Source organism: Lolium rigidum, chromosome 4 (genome assembly GCF_022539505.1).
Source record: "Lolium rigidum isolate FL_2022 chromosome 4, APGP_CSIRO_Lrig_0.1, whole genome shotgun sequence".
Lineage (NCBI taxonomy): Eukaryota > Viridiplantae > Streptophyta > Magnoliopsida > Poales > Poaceae > Lolium > Lolium rigidum.
In genome coordinates this window covers 205,885,916-205,899,946 of record NC_061511.1, presented here as the reverse complement: position 1 = coordinate 205,899,946, position 14,031 = coordinate 205,885,916, and the positions used below count along the sequence as shown (strand labels likewise).

General features: G+C 44.3%; 1 pseudogene; it reads left to right on the top strand.

Moving 5' to 3' along the window:
* Nucleotides 1–7,741: 7,741 nt before the first annotated feature.
* LOC124648091 lies at nucleotides 7,742–13,703 on the top strand (annotated as a pseudogene).
* The last annotated feature ends 328 nt before the right edge of the window (nucleotides 13,704–14,031 follow it).

Below are 14,031 nucleotides of genomic sequence, written 5' to 3'. Positions count from 1 at the left end.
ACTACACTCCTTCACCAACAACCTTCACGTGGCCTTCATCTCCTACTGGTTCGATAACCTTGGTTTCTTACTGAGGCAAAACTCGCTACTGTGCTCATCATACCTTCCTCTTGGGGTTCCCAACGGACGTGTGCTTTACCGTCACAAGCAGCTACTTTTCTGGCGCTGTTACACCCCAGGGATTTTGATATGGATATCCGGGCCTGGTACTCTAGGACAGCCATTGATATGATATTTGGGTCTAAGGTTGTACCAGTAGTTTATTATAATCTTGTTATTAGGAGATAATAATGTAGCCAGGTCATGTTGTGGGCCATCTAGGGTTTTAATAGAGTCTGTTTGACTTGGGCCTGTCCAAGTCGAACTAGGTTAGGCCCAATAAGGGGGCCGGCCGGCCAGCTCTCCCTCTCATATAAGGAGATGGCACGGTTAGGGTTTAGGACAGTTCAAGTTTAGTCTAAAAGTTTAGGGTTTCCCTATAGCGTGTGATCACGTGTATCATCCCTCCGGGGGTACGGCGCTGCCGTTATCTATTATATCCGCTGCGAAGGTTCTTGTGTTCATCAAGGATTGTCTAGCTCTTGGTTTGAGGCGTATCGTCCATCGATCCGTTGCTTGCTGGATTCGTTCCCTCTTCTCCAGGCTGCGTTCATCGCGTTGTTGGGAGGATTCTCTACCCCAGGTTCTCGCTGTGAAAGATCGGGCATCAACTTAGGTGGATTGGCTTGGATCCACCGTATCATGTGGTATCAGCTTTCTGGGTTGCTCGCGGCGAGGTGTTGTTGATCGATCTCTTTGATCGGTTTGCATCGGAGAAGATTAGCTCTAAGATCGGAGGAGTTTGGCTCTCGGTCGAAGGAGGTTGGTTGAAGGAAGTTTGGTGTTGTTTGGTGTTGTTTGGAGGTCATCCATGGCTGTTTCGGAGGTCAAAATCGCGAAAAATCGCGACCAGAATCGGGAAGAAGATGAAAATTCGCGACCAGGAAAAATCCGGTCTGAAATCCGGTCAACCGGGCCAGTGACCGGGCAGCCTGGCGTAAAATCCGGTCAACCGGGCGGCAAACCGGGAAGTTCGCAAAAATTCGTCCGGTTGTGTTCCGGTCCGATGCATCCGGTTGGCGACCGGTCAACCGGGCCAGGGACCGGACTGGCCGGTCTGGAGGCCGGTCCAACCGGGCCCTGGGCCGGGCCAGCGTCTGTTCCTGCGGTTTTTCCTCCGGCGGTTTCTCCTGTGGCTGCGGTGGATTCTCCGGTGATGCTAGTTCATGCTGTTGATGATGTTCTTGATTCATTTGCAGACGATGTGCGTGGCATACGGTGCTTGCGTGGCACGAAGGCCGGTTATGTGTTCAATGATTACCTTGACATACGGAAGGGCGTACAACGTCATTTGTCCAAACTAAAGTGGTATTTACACCATGATGCGACTGTTGAGGAATATGAACATTGGGAAAGGAACATGGAATTGGGTTTCACTCGTTGTCGTCGATATGGAGGAAAGTTCACTGGTTATGATGCATATATTCTTGCTCACCGGCGTGTGGATGAAGAGTTGTATGCTTATTGGTGGGATGCGATTGATAGAGGTGAATTTGCTGAAACTTGGAAGGATTACAAAACTTTTCTTCGTAATGGTTTCGTGTTACCGTATATGGAGGATAGTGAGCAGTCGTCCCGAGTTGTACATGCAATAGAGGCAGTGGACAAGTGCGTAGTTCCTATTAAGAAGGTTGCTCCACTATCAATAGTCACCGAGGACAAGGTGATATCTTCTGAGGAGAGGAAACCTGGCTCTGATACCAAGAGCACTACTGTGACTGTTGAGGCGGATGTACCATTGAGCGGGCTGAATATGCAACTCAAGAAGGTACAAGGTGATGCTTGCAAGACAATTGACAAGAGTCAGCGGTGGAGTTTGTTTCAGACTCAGTGCTTTATCAAGGGCAAGGCTTGCAAGTTGATGGTTGATGGTGGAAGCTGTACTAATGGCATTAGCAAGGCGATGGTGGCAGCGTTGGGGTTGTCTACATGGCGTCTTCCTGAACCTAAACGTCTTGAGTGGTTGAATAGCTGTGGTATGCTGAAGATTACTCACAAGGTGCGTGTGCCATTTACGGTTGATGATTATGTTGATGAGATCGATTGCGATGTGTTGCCATTGGAGGTGTGTGGATTGCTACTTGGGCGTCCTTGGCAGTATGATCGCAATGTGACACATGCTCGGGCGAGCAAATACATATTCTTTTATGCATGGTGGCAAACAGCGGACTTTGAAGCCTATGGGTGATGATCATATCAAGTCCGATGTGGAGTTAGTGGTGCGTAAAGAGAAGTTGCACAAGCCTAAAGTGCAGCAAGAGGTGCATGATGTTCCGAGCATTGATGTTGGTGATGTTTCAACCATGCCTGTAGATGACAAGCCAGTTCTTGTTGGTGACAAGCCGGATGAAGCTACACTTATTGTTGATGTGGATGTTGCAGCATGTGCTACAGTTCCAGTTTGTGTTGATGCTAGTATACAGACTGATGATGTTTGTGCTGATGATGTTCCAGTACATATGGCGCAGATGCGCGTGGGAGGAGTGGGAGGCGAGAAGGATAGCGAAGCCATTGCTGATGGTGTTTCAGCCCGGTCACGGGGCCGGTCCAACCGGACCAGGCGCCGGGTGAGCCCGGTTCAGACCGGCTTATGCGCTGATGCCGACCGGAGCGTGTTCTGTGAGACGTCGCGACGTCCCGGTCAGGATCCGGTCCCAGACCCGGTCATAACCGGACCGACCGGTCGCATACCCGGTCAACCGGCGTCTAGACCGGCTGTGGCGGAGCGCGTCAGTGGAGATGGTGGGCAGCGGCACTACCGTGCTAGGAGTACTGTCCAGTTTTCCGCGACACCGCGGATGCATCGAGGCAAGGATGGACGTGTGAGACATCTATGTGGCCCAGGAATTACACATCTTGTGCAGGGTCATATGCAGCGACACAAGGGTCCATCAATACCTCGTAAGAAGAAGGAATTGGCGCCAAAGGCCAAGCTCATGTGGAGAAGAAAGGAGGCGCCAAGTGCTGTATCAAGTCGAGAAGGCCGCGAGGGAGGATGTGGTGTGGAAGGCAAGCAAGACTTGAAGACGGCGAGGACGTGTCATGTTCATATCACGTCACCTTTTCCAGAAGACCCTCACGTGTTGGGGACAACGCTTCTTGAAGAAGGGGAGAGATGATATGGATATCCGGGCCTGGTACTCTAGGACAGCCATTGATATGATATTTGGGTCTAAGGTTGTACCAGTAGTTTATTATAATCTTGTTATTAGGAGATAATAATGTAGCCAGGTCATGCTCGTGGGCCATCTAGGGTTTTAATAGAGTCCTGTTTGACTTGGGCCTGTCCAAGTCGAACTAGGTTAGGCCCAATAAGGGGGCCGGCCGGCCAGCTCTCCCTCTCATATAAGGAGATGGCACGGTTAGGGTTTAGGACATTTCAAGTTTAGTCTAAAAGTTTAGGGTTTCCCTATAGCGTGTGATCACGTGTATCATCCCTCCGGGGGTACGGCGCTGCCGTTATCTATTATATCCGCTGCGAAGGTTCTTGTGTTCATCAAGGATTGTCTAGCTCTTGGTTTGAGGCGTATCGTTCATCGATCCGTTGCTTGCTGGATTCGTTCCCTCTTCTCCAGGCTGCGTTCATCGCGTTGTTGGGAGGATTCTCTACCCCAGGTTCTCGCTGTGAAAGATCGGGCATCAACTTAGGTGGATTGGCTTGGATCCACCGTATCAGATTTCTAACTCCCTACACGCCAGCAGCTACTTTTCTGGCGCCGTTGCCGGGGAGATCAAGACACGCTGCAAGGGGAGTCTCTCACACCCAATCTCTTTACTTTGTTATTGTCTTGCTTTATTTTATTTCTGTCTTGTTTGCTTTCTTTATATCAAAAACACAAAAAAAATAGTTACTTGCATTTACTTTATTTATCAGTTTACCTTTGTTTATTTTATCATGCTTCTCCCTAAGTTCACTTTGAAAGATATATCGGTAGGGAGTGGGTCTATCATTGGAAGAGATAATATAGAAGAATTTTTCTCTCATGTTAGTAAGGTTGAAGATTTTGAAGATAGATCCTTGGTAGAACTTGCTCCTAATTATGAAATTGCTACTGCCTCTTTAGTGTACATGTTGGAAGCTAGATTTGTTAATCTTAATCCAATAATGCAACATATGTTTCTTACACTCTGTGATATGGAAGAAGGAGAGAAGAAATATTTTGTTTTAGAAACCCTTCTGAAAGAATTTGGTGATGTAGTTAGAGAAGCTAGGAAAGTCTTTATTCAACATAAGATGCTTGGCTTTTATACCAATGTTGCAAATACCCTTGAAAGGATGGAAAAAGATAGGCTAAGGTACACTAATGAAGCCAATTGTGAGGGGGAGATTAAAATACCAATACCTTATAAACTCATAGGAATGCATGAGGCACTAGAAAAGAATTTTATTGGATTGTTCCTGAAAATTTATTTGAGGAGGATAGTAAGCCTAAAAGTAATGAAAGAGGAGCTTCTTACATAGATAAGATACAATGCATAGTTGAGAAAACCCCAAACTCCTCTGTTGATGCTTCTTCTCTTGATGTTACTTGATTTTCACTTTCTGCGCCTAGCTGAAAGGCGTTAAAGAAAATCGCTTATGGGAGACAACCCATTGTTTTACTTCTGCAATTTTTGTTTTATATTTAAGTCAAGGTGCTTGTTACTACTGTAGCAATACCTTTGTATCTTTATTTTATTGCATTGTTGTGCCAAGTAAAGTCTTTGATAGTAAAGTTGATACTAGATTTGGATTTCTGCGCAGAAACAGATTTTTAGCTGTCACGATTTTGAGTTGATCTCTCTGTAGGAAACTCGTAAAATGCTGAAAAAATTCATGCGGGATCCTCAGATATGTACGCAACTTTCATTCAACTGGAGCTTTTCCATCTGAGCTTGTTAAGTGCCTCGAAAAAATTCGTCTTTACGGACTGTTCTGTTTTGACAGATTCTGCCTTTTATTTCGCATTGCCTCTTTTACTGTGTTGAGTGGATTTCTTTGCTCCATTAAATTTTAGCCTTGGTTAATATCCAGAAGTGTTGGAAATGATTGTGTCCTTGCTGAACATGTGAATTTTTGATTATGCACTAACCCTCTAATGAGAATGCTTTGAGTTTGGTGTGAAGGAAGTTTTCAAGGATCAAGAGAGGAAGATGATATGATATGATCAAGAAGAGTGAAAAGTCTAAGCTTGGGGATGCCCCCGTGGTTCATCCCTGCATATTTTAAGAAGACTCAAGCATCTAAGCTTGGGGATGCCCAAGCCATCCCCTTCTTCATCAAAACTTATCAGGTCACCTCTAGTGAAACTATATTTTAATTCCATCACATCTTATGTGATTTACTTGGAGCGTCAGTTTGCTTTTATTTTTTTTATGTTTGAATAAAATCGGATCCTAGCAATCCTTGTGTTGGAGAGAGACACGCTCCGCTTTTTCATTTGAACACTTGTGTTCTTCGTTTTATTTTTCATATTCATGGCGAAAGCTGAAAGCCGCAGCACTTATACTTATTTCTATTTGGTTGGAAACAGAAAATGCTTCATATTGTCTTGAATAATTTGATACTTGGCAATTGTTTTGAGCTCTCAAGTAGATCATGTTTAAGCTCTTGCATCATGTAGTTTAAATCTATTAATGGAGAACTACCGTAGAGCTTGTTGAAATTTGGTTTGCATGATTGGTCTCTCTAAGGTCTAGATATTTTCTGGTAAAGTGTTTGAACAACAAGGAAGACAGTGTAGAGTCTTATAATGCTTGCAATATGTTCTTGTGTAAGTTTTGTTGTACCGGTTTATACTTTTGTTTGCTTCAAACAACCTTGCTAGCCAAATCCTTGTACTGAGAGGGAATGCTTCTCGTGCATCCAAAATCTTGAGCCAAAACCTATGCCATTTGTGTCCACCATAACTACCTACTATGTGGTATTTTTCTGCCATTCCAAGTAAATTGCCTGTGTGCTACCTCAGGGTGGGCATAAAAACCGTGAAACCGAAAACCGAACCGAAGCCGAAACCGAACTAACCGAAATCTCGGTTTTTTCCATTAACCGCTATTTTTTCGGTTTCCATTTATACTAACCGAATTAAATTTGGTAGAATTCGGTTTTTAGCCCCACCAACCGAACAAGACCGAATAGACCGAATTGAGTAACCTACCATCAATTTGTGCATAAACCAATCATTCCATAGAAGCCCAATTGCGTTTTATGTTCCAAAAATTGTTCATTCAATGTATGACTTTGGTCTTTGATGTACTAGCTTTTTCTGAATATAGCGTGAAGCCTGCATAATAGAACACGTCGCTCGAAGTCTTAGCTACCCCTTTTAATCGCTCACGAGTGATGCACCTGTACCACGAGTGTCGCAGCCTACCAAATAGCATCCCTCCACGATTGGTGCTCATTTGTCGATTTCTTGCACAGTTGATGCTTTTTGTGTTGATATGTCAATCACTATTTGCTTTCTTCGGTGATGCCTACTATTTATTCAAGTGAGTAGGTTCATTCGGTTTTAACCGAAAACCGAACCGAATTTGTCGGTTAACCGAATCTTCGGTTTCCTAAATTTTCATGCCAATTTCGGTTACCATTTTTGAAAACCGAATTTGTTCAAAAACCGCAAAAACCGAACCGAAATTTCGGTTAAAACCGAATGCCCACCCTGACTGCTACCTTTAAAACCTCTCAAAAATTCATTCCTTGTTTTTGCAATACATAGCTCATGGGAAAGTAGCCTAAAAAACTATTGTGGTAAAGAATATGTCGCTTATGTATCTTAGTTCTTATAAGTTGCTTGTTGAGCGGTAACCATGTTATCTGGGGACGGCATCAACCTGTTACACCTTTGTTGAATATCATGTGAGTTGCTATGCATGTTCGTCTTGTCTGAAGTAAGGGAGATTTGCCATGAGTTAAATGGTTTGAGTATGCATGTTGTTAGAGAAGAACATTGGGCCGCCAACCAAAGCCATGTATCATGGTGGTAGTTTCAGCTTGGACATTAATCCTCAAATCTCTTATGAGAATGTTATCTGTTGTTGAATGCTTAAAGCATAAAAGAGGAGTCCATTATCTGTTTTCTATGTTGTCCCGGTATGGATGTCCTCAAGTTGAGATCTCTCAAAATCGAGAAATCAAATGCGATTTATCTCCTTGGACCTTTGTACAGGTGGCATAGAGGTACCCCTTTGTGACACTTGGTTGAAACATATGTAATGCAATGATAATCCATGGAAGTCAGAGCTAATTAGGACAAGGTGCGGGCACTATTAGTATTCGATGCATGAGGCTTGCGACTTATAGGAGGTTTTATACATAACACATATGAATTATTACTACCGTTGACACATTTCTTTCCATGTTTTCAAAATAAAAAGCTCTAGCACATGCGTAATCCCTGCTTCCCTCTGCGAAGGGCCTTTCTTTTACTTTATGTTGAGTCAGTCTACCTACTTCTTTCTATCTTAGAAGCAAACACTTGTGCCAACTGTGTGCATTGATTCTTACATGCTTACTTATTGCACTTATTATATTACTTTGTGTTGACAATTATCCATGAGATATACATGTTGAAAGTTGAAAGCAATTGCTGAAACTTAAATCTTCCTTTGTGTTGCTTCAAAACCTCTTATTAAGAATCTATTGCTTTATGAGTTAACTCTTATGCAAGACTTTGAGTGTGGGGCTTTTGTCTCCATTTCACGCAAGCCTGACATGAAGGCGATATTAAGATCTATATTATCACAAATCACCAAGCAAGACAATGTTTACTCTGGATTAGATGATATACAACTCCTCATTGACAAGATCCGAGAATTTCTCCAAGACAGAAGGTAGGTATATATGTGAACTCTACTAGTACAAATTAACATTGCTTAATTAATTAGCTGATCCATGTATATATTGTATAATATTTCAAAATTTCATCTTACAAATACCATAGTCGTTGCCTGGACTTTTGCTAATGAAGATTGCTCTGTTGTAATTTACATTCGTCCTCAACTAGTATGTCTTTTTTTAGACAGAAGGCTCGAGCAGAGCCTAACTTTAAATTATTAAAGTCCCAATGGCGATTTTACAAGCAAGTACCGAACAACACACATAAGATTTACAACCAGTTCAACAACTGGGCACATACAAGATGGAGATATATGGCAGGCCAGTGCCCCAACACAAAGCCTACCCAACACCGGAGATACAAGACCAAGGAGGAGTGCTACTCTCTATCCTCGATAGTCGTCTGGAGAGAGCGAATCTGGTCAATCGTCCACTCCATTGCCTCATGATCCTGCCTCCTAGCCACTGGCTTCCACACCTGCAGATACATAGACATTGTGTATAACCCTTCAGCAGGTTGGCTCGGGAAGACCCCTTCAATCGTAAATTTGTTCCTAAGGTTCCACAATGTCCAGCGTAGGGCGGCGCACGTCATCCAAAGGGCCCATTTCGACTGGCCTACCTAGTCGTGGAGGATCCTGAAGATATCCGCAAAACAGGATGGGTTACACATGCAGCCGAGCAGTTCCCTAACTGCACTCCACATAAACTTGGCCAGGGGGCAGGAGAAGAAGATGTGATTATTATCCTCCACCTCCCCGCAGAGGGTACACAAACCCGCGGAGGGGCCCTGCGCCTCCGGATGTTCTCGTTTGACGAGAGGAGTTTGCTTGCCAGTTGCCAAAGGAAGATACGCACCTTCATGGGGATGGCAATCCGTCATAGGTCACTGAAGTGCTTGTTAGGGATGCCCTGGCAGAGTTTAGGATACATCGAACGGACAGACAATATTCTCGAAGGTTCTAGCGCCCAAGAGATATCATCTTGCAACTCAGAGGTAGGGGGCACCGTGACTTCCCGAGATAGGTTACCCCATCCGATTCTTTCCCCAAGGCCCATCTCACGTCGAAACACGAGGTGCCACTCGTCCCCTCGGCGAGTCGACTCCACCGAGGCCTCCTGATCGGCCGAGATTGCGAAGAGCGCAATGAATCTAGTACACAGGGCCCCCGACCCCTGCCACCAATCCCACCAAAAGCTTGTCGCCTTCCCATTGCGCACCGCAAGTTTGGCCTCCAGGCGAAATAGGTACTTAAGCTTCTGGACGGAGTTCCAGAATTGCGAACCTGCGAATCCGTCAGAAGGTTCTTATCTCTCAGGTATTTATTCCGTAGTATCTCCGCCCACAAGCCCTGCTCCCCAGAGTACAACCTCCAGATCTATTCAACCATGAGGCAGGCGTTCATTAGCATAGTGTCGACAATATACTAAGCCCCCCTAGGATTTTTGGTTTGCACACCGCGGACCACCGTACCCAGTGGTACTTCCGTTTCGAACCGTTGGCTTCCCAAAAGAAGCGAGAAAGATGTTTGTCCATTACGCAATGTGGACCCTCTCCCAAGAGGCATACCACCATAGCATGAAGGGGAAGACTGGAAAGGCACGTGTTAATCAAAGTTAATCTTGCGCTGAGGACATGGGTTTCCCCATGCAGGGGTCCGTGCGCTTGCCCACTTTGGCCGACAGGACCCCAGTCCTCTGCGGTCAGAGCTCGATCGCTGACTAGAAGTCCGAGGTAATCCTGAGTCCCTCCTCTTCCTCTACCCAAGCACCATCACCTCACTCTTATGGAAATTGATCCAGATACCCGACATGCTCTCAAAATAGATGATAATGTTTTTTAGGTTGGCAATGGCCAGATCGTCAGGTTGGATCATAATAATGGTGGCGTCTGCTTACTGCAGGTGCGAGATCACCCCAGCAATGTGTCCTGCCCCTCTTGCTTTGTCAAGGATCGCAACAAGGGCCTCCACCACATAGTCGAAGAGGATAGGGGATCGCCATGATGCACCCCGCACCCATTGCGGAAATGCTTCCCGATATCACCATTAATTGAAATAGCTGTTTGGCCCCCCGAGACCAAACCCAAAGCCATGTGGACCCAAGCAGGCTCAAAGCCCTTGCGCAATAGAACCTCTCGGAGGAAGGGCCAGTTCAACCGGTCATAGGCTTTCTCAAAGTCTAACTTCAGGAAAACTCCCCTAAGTTTCCTGGATTTAGACTCATGGATGATCTCTTCAGGGGAGAGGACTCCCTCATGGATGTGCTTCCCTTTGATAAACGCAGATTACGATCTACTAATAGTCCTATGCGCAATAGGAGAAAGGCTAGTAGCATAGGCCTTAGCAACAAATTTAAAAATAACATTAATCAACAATATAGTTCTAAACTTTTTAATGTCCTCTACCCCGGGGACCTTAGGGATAAGCGATAAGACGCCCAAATTCAGTCTAGAGATGTCCATTGTCCCAACTAGTATGATTTCATTCAAAAATTTGAAGCCATTGCTTTTTGCAACGTACGTCGATCTGTTCACTGTAAGATACAGCTAAAATCTGTATGCCATGTCCGGTGCCACATTTTTTCTAATTGATCGCTACAGGTTTGTCAAACTTGCGGCTATGTTCTGTTTTTTAAATAACTGTTTGGACATGGCGCCAGTGGAAACATCCTATTGGCAGTGACAAAACATTGTACCTTGCCACTGGCAACAGTTGCTTTGACATGGCCTGAGCATCTCATCAAGGAATTCGTAATTTTTCCCTTGGTTGTAAATCTTGCTATTTCATTGTTATTTTCTGTCTGCCTCCTACAGTAATATATTTTCCTTAGATTGCGACTCAATTGTATCTAGAGCTCGTACCTAGTATCCGATGTGGAGTTGCTATCTTTGAGTTTCTCTCCCGTTTGTAGCAATGTAGATGCTCTAGGAATTTCATTTACGGTACAAGTATGTTTTAGATAATGACAATGTTATTGATGTTAGACAATTGCATCAAGGTGTATTAATTATAACTAGGATGCACAACAGATGTGACATTGTTTCAGGATTATGTGATACTTGATAGGTATTCCTATAGATATCTAATGAACTCTAATGTGTATTACTGTGTTGCAGATATTTTATCATAATTGATGATATATGGGAGTCAGAAACATGGGAAACTTTGAAATGTGCATTTGTCAAGAATACATGTGGCAGCAGAATAATGATCACAACACGCATAGTTGATGTTGCCAAATCTTGTTCTCCTTCTAATGAAGATCTTGTCTATGAGATGAAACCACTAAGTGAGGCTGACTCAAAGAAGTTGTTTTTCAAGAGGATTTTTGGTTGTGAAGAAAGCTGCCCTGATAGCTTGAAAGAGGCTTCCAAAGAAATTCTGAAAAAATGCGGTGGCCTACCTCTGGCCATCAATGCCATTTCTAGCTTGTTGGCCATAACAAGGGAAACAAAAGAAGAGTGGGATCGGGTGCGACATTCAATTCGCTCTTCAAAGGCCAAAAATGATATAATAGAGACCATGAACTACATATTATCTCTTAGTTATTTTGATCTTCCCCACCACCTAAGAAGCTGCATATTGTACTTGGCTCTGTTTCCTGAAGACGAACTGATTGAAAGGCAGCGGTTGGTACGCAGATGGATTTCTGAAGGTTTTTTTTTTGAAACGGGCAAAAAAGCTTTTGCCTTATATTAATATAGGAGAAGCAAACAAGGGGATGGCAAGAGCCATAAAACAAAAAAAGAGGAGGGAAGGGGGGGGGGGGCAAACATACCCCCCTCCCTCGAAAGAGAAAACCACTACGATATGGTCAGCCCACGAGCTCTGCTAGGCCCTTAGCACCGGCAAGAATCCAGTCTTTGCCCTCCTCCCTTATTTTGAGCATGATCTCCGAGGGTAGGGAGGATTTCTGAAGGTTTTATCCATGGAGAAAGTGAACAAGATCTCATGAAATTAGGAGAGGAATATTTTCATGAGCTTGTGAACAGAAGTCTAATACAGCCGGAGGAGATAAGGTATGATGGCAAGGTGGGGTTTTGCTGAGTCCATGACACCATCCTTGATTTCCTCATTGCCAAGTCCTCTGAAGAGAACTTGTGTACTGTCTTGAAAAAACAGTGCAAGCCTGATGGCATAGTTCGTCGGCTCTCTCTTACGGGAAGTGAGGATGAAGAAATCGTGGAGCAATTGGATTTGTCACAAGCTCGGTCAATCGGTGCTTTTGGGGACATCAAGCAACTGCCTTCGCTTGGGAAGTCAAAATCCTTACGGGTGCTGGACTTGCGACACTGCAAAAAGTTGGAAAATCATCATATCAAGGATATTGAAAGACTCTATCAGCTGAGATACTTGGATATCTCTTTTACAGGAATCACGGAGCTTCCTAGGCAAATTGGGGAGCTACTGTATCTAGAGACGCTAATTACATCCAATGGTTTATGTGAGCTTCCTGAAAGCACAACTCAGCTACGACGACTGGCACGTTTGTTTGTTGGCCGTCGTTGTAAGCTTCCAGATGGGCTGGGAAACTTGGTAAACTTGCAAGAGCTTGGCTGCATTGGTGCTTTGCAGTTGAAGCATGTGGAAGAACTCGGCAAACTAACAAATCTGAGAAAGCTGAAGATTTATTTGGACTCTAATGGAATAGAAAGCAACAAATTAGTACAGTCCAAGGAAAAGCTGGTGTCCTCTCTCTGTAAACTGGACAGATGCGGCCTCCTTTCCCTGAGTATTTATTATTACTTGCTAGAAAGTGATAGAGAAGAGCCGTTCCTCCCTGCTCTGGGCTGCATCCATGAGGTCCGTATATATGCAGAAGATATCTTGTGGATTAGCAGATGGCTCGGGGCACTTCCCAACCTACACACGTTGTTCTTGGGCAAATCGAAAATAGATCAGCAGGATATCGAGATGATTGGATTGATACCCAATCTGCTCGAATTGTCACTCACTCTTGAAATAGACCAACCACAGCGGCTCGTCATTAGGTGCAAAGGATTTCAACAGTTGCAGAGTTTTGAGGTTTACTATCCTCGTATGGGATATCTAATGTTTGAACCGGGGGCTATGCCGAGGCTCAAGGAGCTTAAGCTCCATGCCTTCAAAGAAAAGCCCAAATCTGATGCGGGCGATTTCGACTTCGGCATCCAACACCTCTCCAGCCTCGGTTGCCTCACTGTCGGCCTATTCTGCGTTGACTCAACGGCTGCAGAAGTAAAGGCTGCGGAGGATGCTTTCAGGAGCATGGCCCAGGCAAACCCTAACCGTCCAACACTACAGATGAGCAGACTAAATCCGGATTATGTGTTACAAGACGAGCAAATAGATATGGCAGGCTCAGGTACTATTAACAACTTTTGTTCCTGTGAGCAGTAGATCAGAAGATGTACAGTACATAATGCTTCATTGTTTTTCCGGGACTCTATTTCAGGTACAACACAAGAAAAGGAAGAAGCCGCCTAGGTCGCACAATTGTTTTTCCTAGATGCCTAACACGATCGAGGTGCACCTTTGGTTATGGAGCCCAGGTCGCTCCAGTTGCATGCTGCAACAAATAAAGCTTCACGTTTCTATTCCGGCTAGGCCCTAATTCCGGCTACCTCTTTGTCTCAAATCTGGTCTACCTGCTCTTTGATGTGTGTTGCACAATTGATACTAGTAGTATGTCGGAAGTGATAAAATTTCAATTGTGATTTGTGTTGCACAGTTGATCTGTTTTGAACGACCAATGTAAATAAAATCTCCATAAATGCTTAACAACTTAACATGCATGTTTATCACTACCTTTCTACTTATGCTGTCTACAGAGGCAGGGTGAAACAAAAGATGGTTCAAAAGGTACATTTCCTCAAGCCGCAGAAAAATAACAAACAAAAGAGGGATAGCACACATGTTGGTATCAGAGTATACTCTACTGAGTAGTACCAGCTTTTTACCTGGGTGGCGATTTCACTAGCATCCACGGCATATATACCTGTAATAACGTTAACAGTCGGAAAGGAAAGGTTGTACGTCAACAAATAAATCAGTGAAAACAGATATTAAAAAAATGTTACATTTGCGTTTACTACGACTGGCGATTCTGAAATTGAAACTGAAAATTGAAACCCG